This window comes from Dreissena polymorpha, chromosome 11, assembly GCF_020536995.1.
Source record: "Dreissena polymorpha isolate Duluth1 chromosome 11, UMN_Dpol_1.0, whole genome shotgun sequence".
Classification (NCBI taxonomy): Eukaryota; Metazoa; Mollusca; class Bivalvia; order Myida; family Dreissenidae; genus Dreissena; species Dreissena polymorpha.
Genome location: NC_068365.1, coordinates 55,598,450 through 55,609,689, shown reverse-complemented (window position 1 = coordinate 55,609,689; position 11,240 = coordinate 55,598,450).

The window sequence follows — 11,240 nt, the reverse complement described above, 5'->3', positions numbered from 1 at the left end:
GTTCAAAGCTCTTATGTTTTTTGTATCAGCATTGTTTGTTGTGTCAAGTCACATGGCGCTAAAGACATGCAGTAAAAATACAACCAACTCGACTCATTAAAGTTCTTAAGACACCACATTAGCATAAACTTCATTGAATTCTTCTGATCTATTGTAAATGCATCATACCACCCCGGGGACCGTTTCAACAAACATCGTAGTACACATTTACGATACGATACATTTTTCGAAGATACGTAATTGCTCAAGTCCATATCATACAATTATATATTTTAAGTACTTCATTAATTACATTGGCATCTCAAGCGCCGTATATATTTGACAAGCATGGCGAGCTAGTTCGTCTACTTATTAAGATTACAAATTTCTCTCGTACATTAAAATTGTCGTATGAACGGCCCCCTGGTACTGGAGGTTTCATTCCTGGTAACAGGATCAAAGAGTCGGGCAAACAACCCAAGTCATCAAATCTGATCAGTCAATCCATTCTGACATTAAATATTTAAACATGAGAATCGTTATTTTTTTCTGATCCAAAAAAACAATTATGATTATTTGGCCCAAATAATTGTTGTGAATCATGTGATTTTATTGTGTTTTAAATAATTACATTGTACATGTAAAAATAGCTTATAACATTAAAATTATATTATATATTGTAGACTGTCAGCTATAATACTGACACCGCAGGAACCACATTTTTTTATTTAATCTCATATTTAAGGTTTCATGTGCTTGTTTGGCAGGAATCGAGACTATATATACTGTTGTGATTGTTTGACACAAGTTTATGTTTGGTTCTATACAGATAAACGTTGGAAAACCATTAAAAACATTTGCCACAATAATCAACCAAAAATGAAAGTCCTATTCTGTTATTTTCACGAGTTTTTCGCCATTTTATACCCTTTATTACTAGAGATAAAGAAGAGATATCAAGCCAATATTTAACTAAATAAACTCATCACTTTCTGACTGATATTGCTGGAAAGTGAGCAGCATTTAAAACTTAAACAAAAGTAACAAGAAACCGTCGGAGACGGGTGATGCTCCCCAAAGTTTTTGAGGTCACAGTAGTTGGGGGGACAATATTTTTTTTATAGAAAATTTCAAAGGGCCATAACTCTGTGAAAAATCATCCGACCAGAACCCGCTGATAATATGCACATCTCCTCTTGGTAGTTAAGCTTCCCATAAAGTTTCATTGAATTCCAGTCATTAGTTGCTGAGAAATAGCCCGGACAAGAATTGCACTATATGTACAGTTAATGGAAAATTTCAAAGGGCCATAACTCTGTGAAAAATCATCCGACCAGAACCCACTGATAATATGCACATCTCCTCTTGGTAGTGAAGCTTTCCATAAAGTTTCATTGAATTCCGGTCATTAGTTGCCGAGAAATAGCCCGGACAAGAATTGCACTATATGTACAGTTAATGGAAAATTTCAAAGGGCCATAACTCTCAGGGCTCGCGCTGTCGTTCGCCACTTGAGCCATTTGCGAAAATATTGAGAATTTGGCTCAAGAAAAATCTGATTTGCAAAAATGCTAAAATCTCGTAAAATTTCATTAAAAACAGCCGCCATTTTAACCCGAAACTGGTTTTCTATATTTTTCTCTTTGTTTCAATGAAAGTATTCGCAATTTTGACAGTGAACGAATACCGGTCTGCACCTGTATCGAGCCATCGCTTGACCTTATTGTTATTGAAGTGCAAATGGTAGCTGGCCAATCAAAACTGAGCTCGCTTACACATGAAATGACGTTGTTGAATGAAACGTAAAAATGGGTGGAGCTTTGAATACACAGTTAATATTGTCGTCTGCCAACAAAATAGCGGCCGGTCGCAAATGTCGTATTATAAGATTAAAAATGAAAATAAGCGTGACAATAAATTAATTATTTCCAAGCTGACTATCGATCTAAATTAAAGAGTGATAATTAAATAATTAATTCTATGTCGTTGATGTTACATCTTTCTGCCAATTTTCGATTGAAATGAAAGATGATAATTAATTAATTTGATCGTTTTACTCATACACTATTCTAACTAACAGCGGAGTATTTTAATCAAAGGAAAACGTGAAAAACACGCGCGGTTTAATTGCAATAATTAAAGTTTAATTAAAGTTACGAATTTGTAACACATTGGAAGAGTAATTCATATCGTCTACAATATAAATGGAAGTAACCACTTTGTCCGTGCAGTCGCTAACATAGCTTCTTTAACCTTAAGGCGTCCTTTGGACGAAAATGAGTCTGAACAAAAAAATAAATAAAAATAAAATAGAGCGTTCCAAGAGTCATGGAAAGTTGATAATAATTGGTTTTGCTTTGAGAATGAACCAAAATCAATGTACTGTGACCTATGCGTTAAGATGCAGAATTCCAACACGTTCACTGTAGGTTGCAATATCCTGAAAAAAGACTCAGTGACGAAACATGCAAAGTCTAAAGGTAAGATTTTGAAGACGAGAGGAATTTTAATTTGAAATTACTTTGAAATGCTAAAGTCTAACTATATGTTATGCAGATGAAACAAACGAAAACTGGTTGGCAATAGGCCCAAAACGCAACACAGACAATCTAGGATCCAAAATTTTTTCGGGGGGGGGGGGGGAGGGGCATGCCCCCGGACCCCCTAGATCTGGGTGGCTCAAAGATATTTTGGGCCAGCGCTAGCCCTGACTCTGTGAAAAATCATCCAACCAGAACCCGCTGATAATATGCACATCTCCTCTTGGTAGTGAAGCTTCCCATAAAGTTTCATTGAATTCCGGTCATTAGTTGCTGAGAAATAGCCCGGACAAAAATGGTGCACGGACGGAAAGACGAAGCGGCGACTATATGCTGCCCCCATTTTTTGGGGGGGGGAGCATAATAAAGGGTATAAAATGGCAAAACAAGAGATGTGTTTGTCAGGAAGTGTAGCCCCCATCATGTCTCTTCTTACCATTTTTCAATTGGCCTCAGGTTTGGCGGGGGTACTCCCCGGACTAGTTGAGCGGGCGGTGCCCCTGGCGTCTGGCTGCGTGCTTTTGCAGCTCAAGTCCGCTCAAGCGCTTGCCACCCTCCTTTCTAGGGGTACTTTCTATCTTGGCAAAGTCGCGGTCCGGGCCTTATCCCCGTCGAACATGAGGACGGTTCATGGTTATATAGCAGGGATCCCGGAAAGCCAGGATTTGATGGAACTTCAGACATCTCTTTCTTTTAAACCTGCAATCTCTATCTCTGATATCCTGATCACTAATTTGGAAAGGGTTGAGCCTTATCGCCCTGCCCCACCTGGCTTTCCGAGACTGGTCAAAATCTCCTTTTTAGCGTCCGTACCAGTCCCAAATAAAATCTTAGTCAAGGACACCAGTATCACCCTTGACATTCGTCCCTGCCCCGTCACACCTGCCCGTTGCTTCAATTGCCAGGGCTTTGGTCATATAGCCAGCAGGGGTAAATGCTCTAATACCACCTCTTGCTGCCGCTGCGCCGGCGCTACTTGCCAAAGAAGGTGCACAAACAAATTTCGTTTGTGCGCCAACTGTGGCGGCCAGCACTCTGCATCCTACCAGGGGTGCCCCTCCTATAAGAAGGCTATCCATATAGCCACCTATGCCAATTTTTATGGGGTCACCTGGTCCGAGGCGGAGAGCAGGCTACTTGCACCTGACACTGTGAGCCACAGCGTGGGCGCCCTAAACACTATCATCACAACCGGTTCCGCTTCTTCACCTAAACATGCCTCTCCCGGTTCTATCTCGCCCCAAGCCGGGAGGACATGCACCATAGTTGAGGGGCTAGTGGGTAAGAGTACCCCCCCTCAACCTATAAATAGGGAATCCCACCCCAAGGTTACCTTTGCGGAACCGGTGACCAAACACACACCCGATTTATGCACCACCCCCCCTGTATCGCCTATCCAGGGGGATCCACCCACTCAGAGACGCCCTCCTGTGGCTACCAGGGGGTCCTCCCCGTCCACCACGTTGACCGACGGTGCTAGCGACACCACCTGTAGTGGTCCTACACTGTCGGACGACTCTATGTTTGATATCACGGGGAGAGACTCTCTGGTGTCAGTGCACTCCAGTATATTGGAGAACCTTTCTATCTCTGGTATCTGTGAAATAGAGGAGGAACCCCGAGTTAGTGTCCCCCCTAACCGTCCCAGAATGGTCGACTCCCAGACATCCCCAATGAGCTCCCCTTCCGACAACACCAGCAGACGTAACTCGTTTGCTGGGGACTCATTTATTAAAATCAAGGGTCCGCCAGCAACAGGTCCCACCTATAGGAAAATATATCTCAGCGAGCTGGCGGATCTGGTTGCTGAGATAATAAAGGACCAGAAAAGGCCCACTGGGAGTCGAGTTATATCTTACATTTATAATAAAATTGATTCTCGATTCAAAAATTGCAGAGAATCAATAACAAAGGTTATCCCCCCTGATAAAATTTTAACTTATAAAATCCATTCTGGAACTGGGGATCCTCCAATAGTAGTAGCAGATCCAGGATGCCCCCCCCCGGCCAGCGGTACCCGCCCTGCAAATAAGAAACACGTTCGGCTTGCCAGGACCCCCGCGAAACTCAAAGGGGCCTGTGCAGGCCACAAACTAGGAGTTAAATCTCCTCACCACTCAATTAATCAGATTAAACGCAAGTTAATTTCGCACCACTATGGACAGTAGCCTGCAAATAATATCATTCAATGTTGGTGGTCTTTCCGCCAACAAATTTACTGAATTAAAATATTTTATTGACTGCAACCCTAATACCCATATTATATGTTTACAGGAAACTAAATTTTCAAATATTTCTGTAAAGCAAATACCAGGGTATAACTGCGAATTTAAGAATTATGTTACTTCAAACCAAAATATTGCTGGTGGTCTTGCCATATATGTTAAAAATACAATTAATTATGAACACCTGGGAGTGAACAACCAATTTAAATCTGATGGTAGCACTGCTATTGAGGCATTAGCAATTAAATTGGTTATTGACAAGAACCGGCCTCTTATCCTGGTCAACTTATATTCAAGAGGATGTGATCTTGAAACTCTGAACGGCCTCTTTAAGGAATTAAGGACCATTAAAGGACCCTTTGATGTAATATTCACAGGCGACTTTAATGCACATCACCCTGCTTGGGGTTCCATAAATTCAGATGCAGAAGGTCGGGCGGTAATAGAATGGTTGGACGAGCAAGATCTTATACTGCTCAATGACGGTTCTCCAACCAGGCTAAACCCCACTGGTTTAAACTCCCACATTGACCTTACTGCTGTTAATGCCAGGATAGCAAGTGCGTCTGCATGGGCAACTGTTAAAGATACCATGGGATCTGATCACCTCCCACAACAGGTTACCCTGCTCAACTATATTGCACAGGGAACTGAGGACCAATGCTCAGGGGAGCAAAAGTTTTTATTGGATAAAGCTAATTGGGCTCAGTTTAGGGACCTCTGCTCAGATCTCTCCCTTGCAGATGTTCACTCCCAGGATCCTAATCTGTTTTGTATTAACTTAACCAGCAGGATACTGTCCATGGCGGAATGTAGCATACCGGTCTCCTCCGGCAAGGTCAAAGCCAGAAATAGGGTCCCGTGGTGGAATGAGGCGTGCTCCAATGCGGTACAGGATCGTAAAAATGCTTTAAAAATCCTTAAAAAGAACCCCGCTGAGCATAATCTTCTTAATTATAGGTCCCTCGAAAATCAGGCAAAGCGGGTTATTTTGGACGCAAAAACTCAAAATTGGAAAGAATTCTGTGATTCAGCTATCATTAATAAGAAAAATACTAGGGATTTTTGGCAAAAAATTCACAGAATTAAAGGAAATTCATTCACTCCTGTACCGCTACTTAAATACAAAGGCGAAATTGCCACAACCCCAAGGGACAAGGCTCAATTTTTGGTACGACATTTCCAATCTGTCTCCAGTGACTCAAACCTTCCCGTTGAAACTCTGAATTATCAAAAGCGGTTTGAGACTGAGCACCGAAATATTTTAAATGAGCCTGGGGATAATAGCACGCCTCTCAATTTACCTTTCACTATTACAGAATTATTAAGTGCCATTAACAGCAGGAGCAACACCGCCACGGGGCCTGACAAAATAGCATATTTAATGTTTAAAAATATGCCAGCCATAACTCTAAAAATCTGGCTTAACCTATTCAATCAGGTGTATAGGACAGGCAGGATACCACCCGAGTGGAAGCAGGCCACAGTGATTCCAATTCCTAAACCTGGTAAAGACAAAAATGATCCAAACTCATATCGACCAATAAGTCTAACATCACATGCAGGTAAATTACTAGAAATAATGGTCAAAAATAGATTAGAACACTTATTGGAATCAAATAACATACTAAACCCCTTCCAGTCTGGCTTTAGGAAGGGGCGATCTACTCTTGATCAGCTAGCTAGATTACAACATGATATTCTTTCTGCAAAAAATCAAGGGCAATCAATATTAGCAATTTTTTTGGACCTTCAGGCTGCCTTTGATTTAACATGGACCTTCGGCATACTAAAAAAGCTAGCTGACTATGGAATCACTGGATACTGTTTCCACTACCTCAGAGCATTCCTAGAGGGCCGTAAAATCCAGGTCAGGGTCGATGGGGAGTTATCAGAGGTAGCCATAACTGATCGCGGAACCCCTCAGGGGTCCGTAATATCCCCAACTCTGTTCTCCCTCATCGTAAACGGTCTACCTGATGCCGTAAAAGACTCAGGAATGGTTATCTCCCAGTTTGCAGATGACTCAGGCACTTGGTTAAAGGGGTCTAACATGTTACGCCTGCAAAAGAGGGCTCAAGCAGGCTTAGACTCCATATGGAAATGGGCAATTGAATGGGGATTCAAAATTTCTCCAACCAAAACAGTAGGAGTACTATTTGGCGAACAATTTCAGCACTCTTTGGACTTAAATTTAGGCGGCACCAAAATTATCTTTGAAAAAGTGGTGAAATTTCTAGGTATGTACCTAGATAAACAGTTAACTTTTACTCACCACTTTAAATATTTGGCAGAAAGGTGCGAAAGGGACCTAAATTTAATGAGAATGTTAAGAGGCACAGGTTTCGGATCAGATAAAAATAGCCTCTTAACACTCTACAAGTCCCTTATACGTCCAAAGCTAGATTATGGAGCCCAAATCTATGCATGTGCTAAGCCAAATGCCCTAAAAATGGTTGATGCCATTCAACACAAGGCCCTAAGGATAGCTCTGAGAGCCCTAAACTGTACACCGGGTGCACTGCTAGAGGAGGAGGCCGGTGTGTTACCTCTTGACTTGCGTAGAAAACAACAGTCCCTCAATTTCTGGGCCAGGGTTAAGTCTCGGCATGGTTCAAACCCCGTAAACAAACTTGTCGGGACTGGCACCTTCGTCAAGGGGAAAATACTTAAGCGTAAGCATGTCGCCCTACCTTTTGGTGCGAGTATTAGGACCCTGGTTGAGGATGCCGGTCTCGACAAGGTACATGTAGCAGACCTGAGGCCCTCCAAGGCCCCCCCCTGGACGCTTGGACCCATTGATGTTGACCTATCACTCTCTAATAAAATAACGAAAACTGACTTGCCACAACTCATCAAGTCAGAAGCTCTCTCTCTTATAGATAATATGTATGCTGAGCATCTAAAAATCTACACTGACGGCTCCAAATGCCCTAACTCTGGTTTGGTAGCCAACTCTTTTGTAATCCCTTCAAAAAACATTAGTAAAACGCACAGGCTCAGCAACAATCTCTCTATTTTTACAGCAGAACTTTTGGCAATTAAATTCTCTCTGTGCTGGATATTGGTCAATAAACCTACTAAAACTGCTATTTTATCAGACTCAATGTCATCTCTTGAGTCCATAAAAAACAGAAATAGCAGATCTAGGCCTGATATTTTAGCTAGCATTTTGGAACTTCATCAACAGTGCCTAGATAAATCTTTAAAGGTCACATTAGTATGGTGTCCAGCACATGTCAACATCAGTGGGAATGAACAGGCCGACAGGGGGGCCAAAGAGGGCCTCTTGAGGGGGGCCGTAGATGTTGGGGAACCCCTGGCACCTTCTGAGATCTACTCCCTGACAAAGAAATTTGTTTTGGGCGAGTGGAATCTCCGGACCGACAATTTGTCTTCCCGTCGACATACTTTTACTAGACCTGCGAAAACCCTCAGGCCGCCTGACAGATACTCAGCAAGCATTGTGCTTGACAGAGCCATCACGCGCCTGAGGATGGGAACCACCCTATTACCCGGTGGCGCAGGAAAGTATGTCCTCGGTATAGACCCTGCATGTCCTAGGTGCCAGGAACCTCTCACTGCGCCCCACATGCTGCTACATTGCCCTAACCATAAGGCGCAGAGGGACCACCTTGAAGCTGCATTGCACTCCCATGGACTAGTTTTTAACCTTACCAACGTGCTAGACCCCAAGGGAGCAGCTAGGGGCCCGGTCTTCTCTGCCCTCTCCAAATACTTACTAGATTGTCAAATAACTGACAAAATCTAGGTCATTGGGGGAGGAAGAGCAGCCAACACCCACCTAATTATACAGTCTTGTGACTGTTTTCTTTTAAAAATGTGTAATCTCTGCACAAACCTGATGTAATCAAATAATTGTGTTGGATTTGTGTCGCTTTTACACAACCTTTATTTTAGTTTTTAATGGGTTTATTGTTCTACCCCGCCCTTTCTAAATCAGGCCAATGGCATTGACCTGGTCTTCTTTATTTTAATACATTTTTTATGAGAGCATGACGTTAGTCCACCATTTACATTTTTCAGTTTTTTAATACAATCATATTTTATGGCATTTCTTACTACAAGAAAGGACGAGGCTGTCCAGTAACCTGGGATTGTTGGCTGCATTGCACCCCCTCCCTTCCTCTTTGACACCCCACCCTTTCTCCTTCAAACTCGAAGAACCATGTCGGACTGGAGTGCACGGTGCAGGGCCTTATACCATTATAAACACCTATTTAGCCCTATCTAGGACAAAGTATTGTCGACCTTGTTGAAAGTACTAATCTTGTACCTTGGAGTACATTAAGGATTACTATAACTGCTATCTTGTGTAGCAATTTCCTTATTTTTGTGAAAACTGCTATTTTATATAGCAAATTGCCTTAATTTTATTATTATTGCATTAACTCATGTTAAAATTGCTATTTTTATAGCAAATATCCTTATTTTTATATTGCATTGCTATTTTATATAGCAAATTGCCTCAGTTTTACTGTCTAATTGTTAATTGTTAAAATTGCTACTTTTATAGCAAATATCCTAATTTTTATATTAAATTGCTATTTTATATAGCAAATTGCCTCGGTTTTACTGTCTAATTGTCATCTTGGATACCATATAAGGTACTTTAGTACTATTTCTTCCAATGTTATCATCAGTATACTAATAATATTGGATAGATTAGAGCTTTTAGGGTTTATCTTAATGCATCTAGGTAATATTTTGTCTTTTTACCATTTTACATCTTACCATTATCAATTTTCCTTCAATAGTATACAAACTATTTTTTATTGACCGTGCACTCCCTCTGGTCCAGGGGAAACAACCATTGTAGACTTCATCATCATAATTACCTCCCTTGTACAACTGAGTGACACCACCCCTGCTGGCTCTTCTTTTCCCCCACCCATATCGGCCTACACTTCCATAAAATCTCTCCTTCTTTCAACCCTCCAGGGTGGCAACATATATTTTAAATATATAAATGCATATAGTCCCGTACATATTGTAAATAATGTACATCTTGTACAAATTTAGCTGTCTGTCTTATTTTTAACTGTAAAGTACATTGTCTTACCCTTAATTTTTATGTGGCCCTATGAAGGTGACCGTTTGGAGACACGTAAGTTATTGCCCTTAACATAAGGGTTTATTACTAAACCCACTTTTAAAATATTGTTTTATTGCCACTCTGGGGGGATCTCTCTTTCCTATAGCCCAATCCTCCTTAAGTTCCATACAGACAGGGTCTTATGTTGGAGCATTACGGCTATATTCCCTGTCTGCAAGTGTTCAACATTGAGCCACATACATAAACTTGTACTCATTAATTTTTTAATAACTCAATACTTAATTGCAATATTAATATATAATTGAGAGTTACACGCTCTATGTGACATCATATATTGTCTTTTTTTTTCCTTTCCTTCTCATATAATTGCATTTTCACATGCAACTTCACTCTACATTTGAGAGCTGTTAAATCAGGCTCTGGCATCCCTATTAATAAATGTTCTTAGATATAAACATATCTCTCTTATGTTTAGATCTTGTTGTTTGGCATTTAGTTTAAACTTTAAACATACACATAAAAATGGTACTTGACTATGCATGTAAACATATTGTGGCAATGTTCAACCACTTTGTGATCTGGAAAACCCTCAAATATTATTATATTGTTACACAAACATATTACACATCTGTGTATTCCTTTTTCTATAATTAATATATTAAATAGTCCTATTTGGATTCAAATTTTTAAACTACAGATCACAAAGTCTAAAGACTCCAACAAACCCATTGCAGTATATACTGAACAATGGGTCTGGTAATGATGCTGCCACATACAACAGTATGTGTGTTTTCACCATCTTTACTTATTAAAATTGGGCTATTCATTCTTTCTCTCTCTCCTCCTTAAAAAACAATACAAAGAATAACATACAATAACAACATCATATGAATGATATAAATTAATAATAAGCACAGTAATGTAACAAAAAACATAGTAATCTAATACTATAAAACAAATCCAAGTTCTTTTGGATTAACTCATTCTTGTTCTTTCATTTATATTTTTGCATATCAACCATCATTGTTTACTTTTTCTTAAAAGTACAAAGTCAGCCGTGGGAAAATCTATTTTAAAACGGATTGACCTACTGGCAATCCTTAATAAGAAATTTCGGCAAATCAGCGCCATCGTTATATAGGCGCATCAACCAATTAAAACGCCGCTTTTTAACCGCGTTAGGCCTATTCACTGTATAGCACTGCGTCTTTTTAACGCTTCATATAAAGGTTATATATTTTTAAACCAATAGATTTTTATTAAGGCACCGCACCAACACTGCAAAGTTTTATATTTATACCAATGGTACAGCCCAGTAAAATCGGGCTGTCCATTTTATGGCCGTTTTCGGCTTTTTATGCAGAGTTCTATGTTAAGCAGTGTGCTCGGGCAATGGTTTTTAACCGAAGTCCCGAGGGT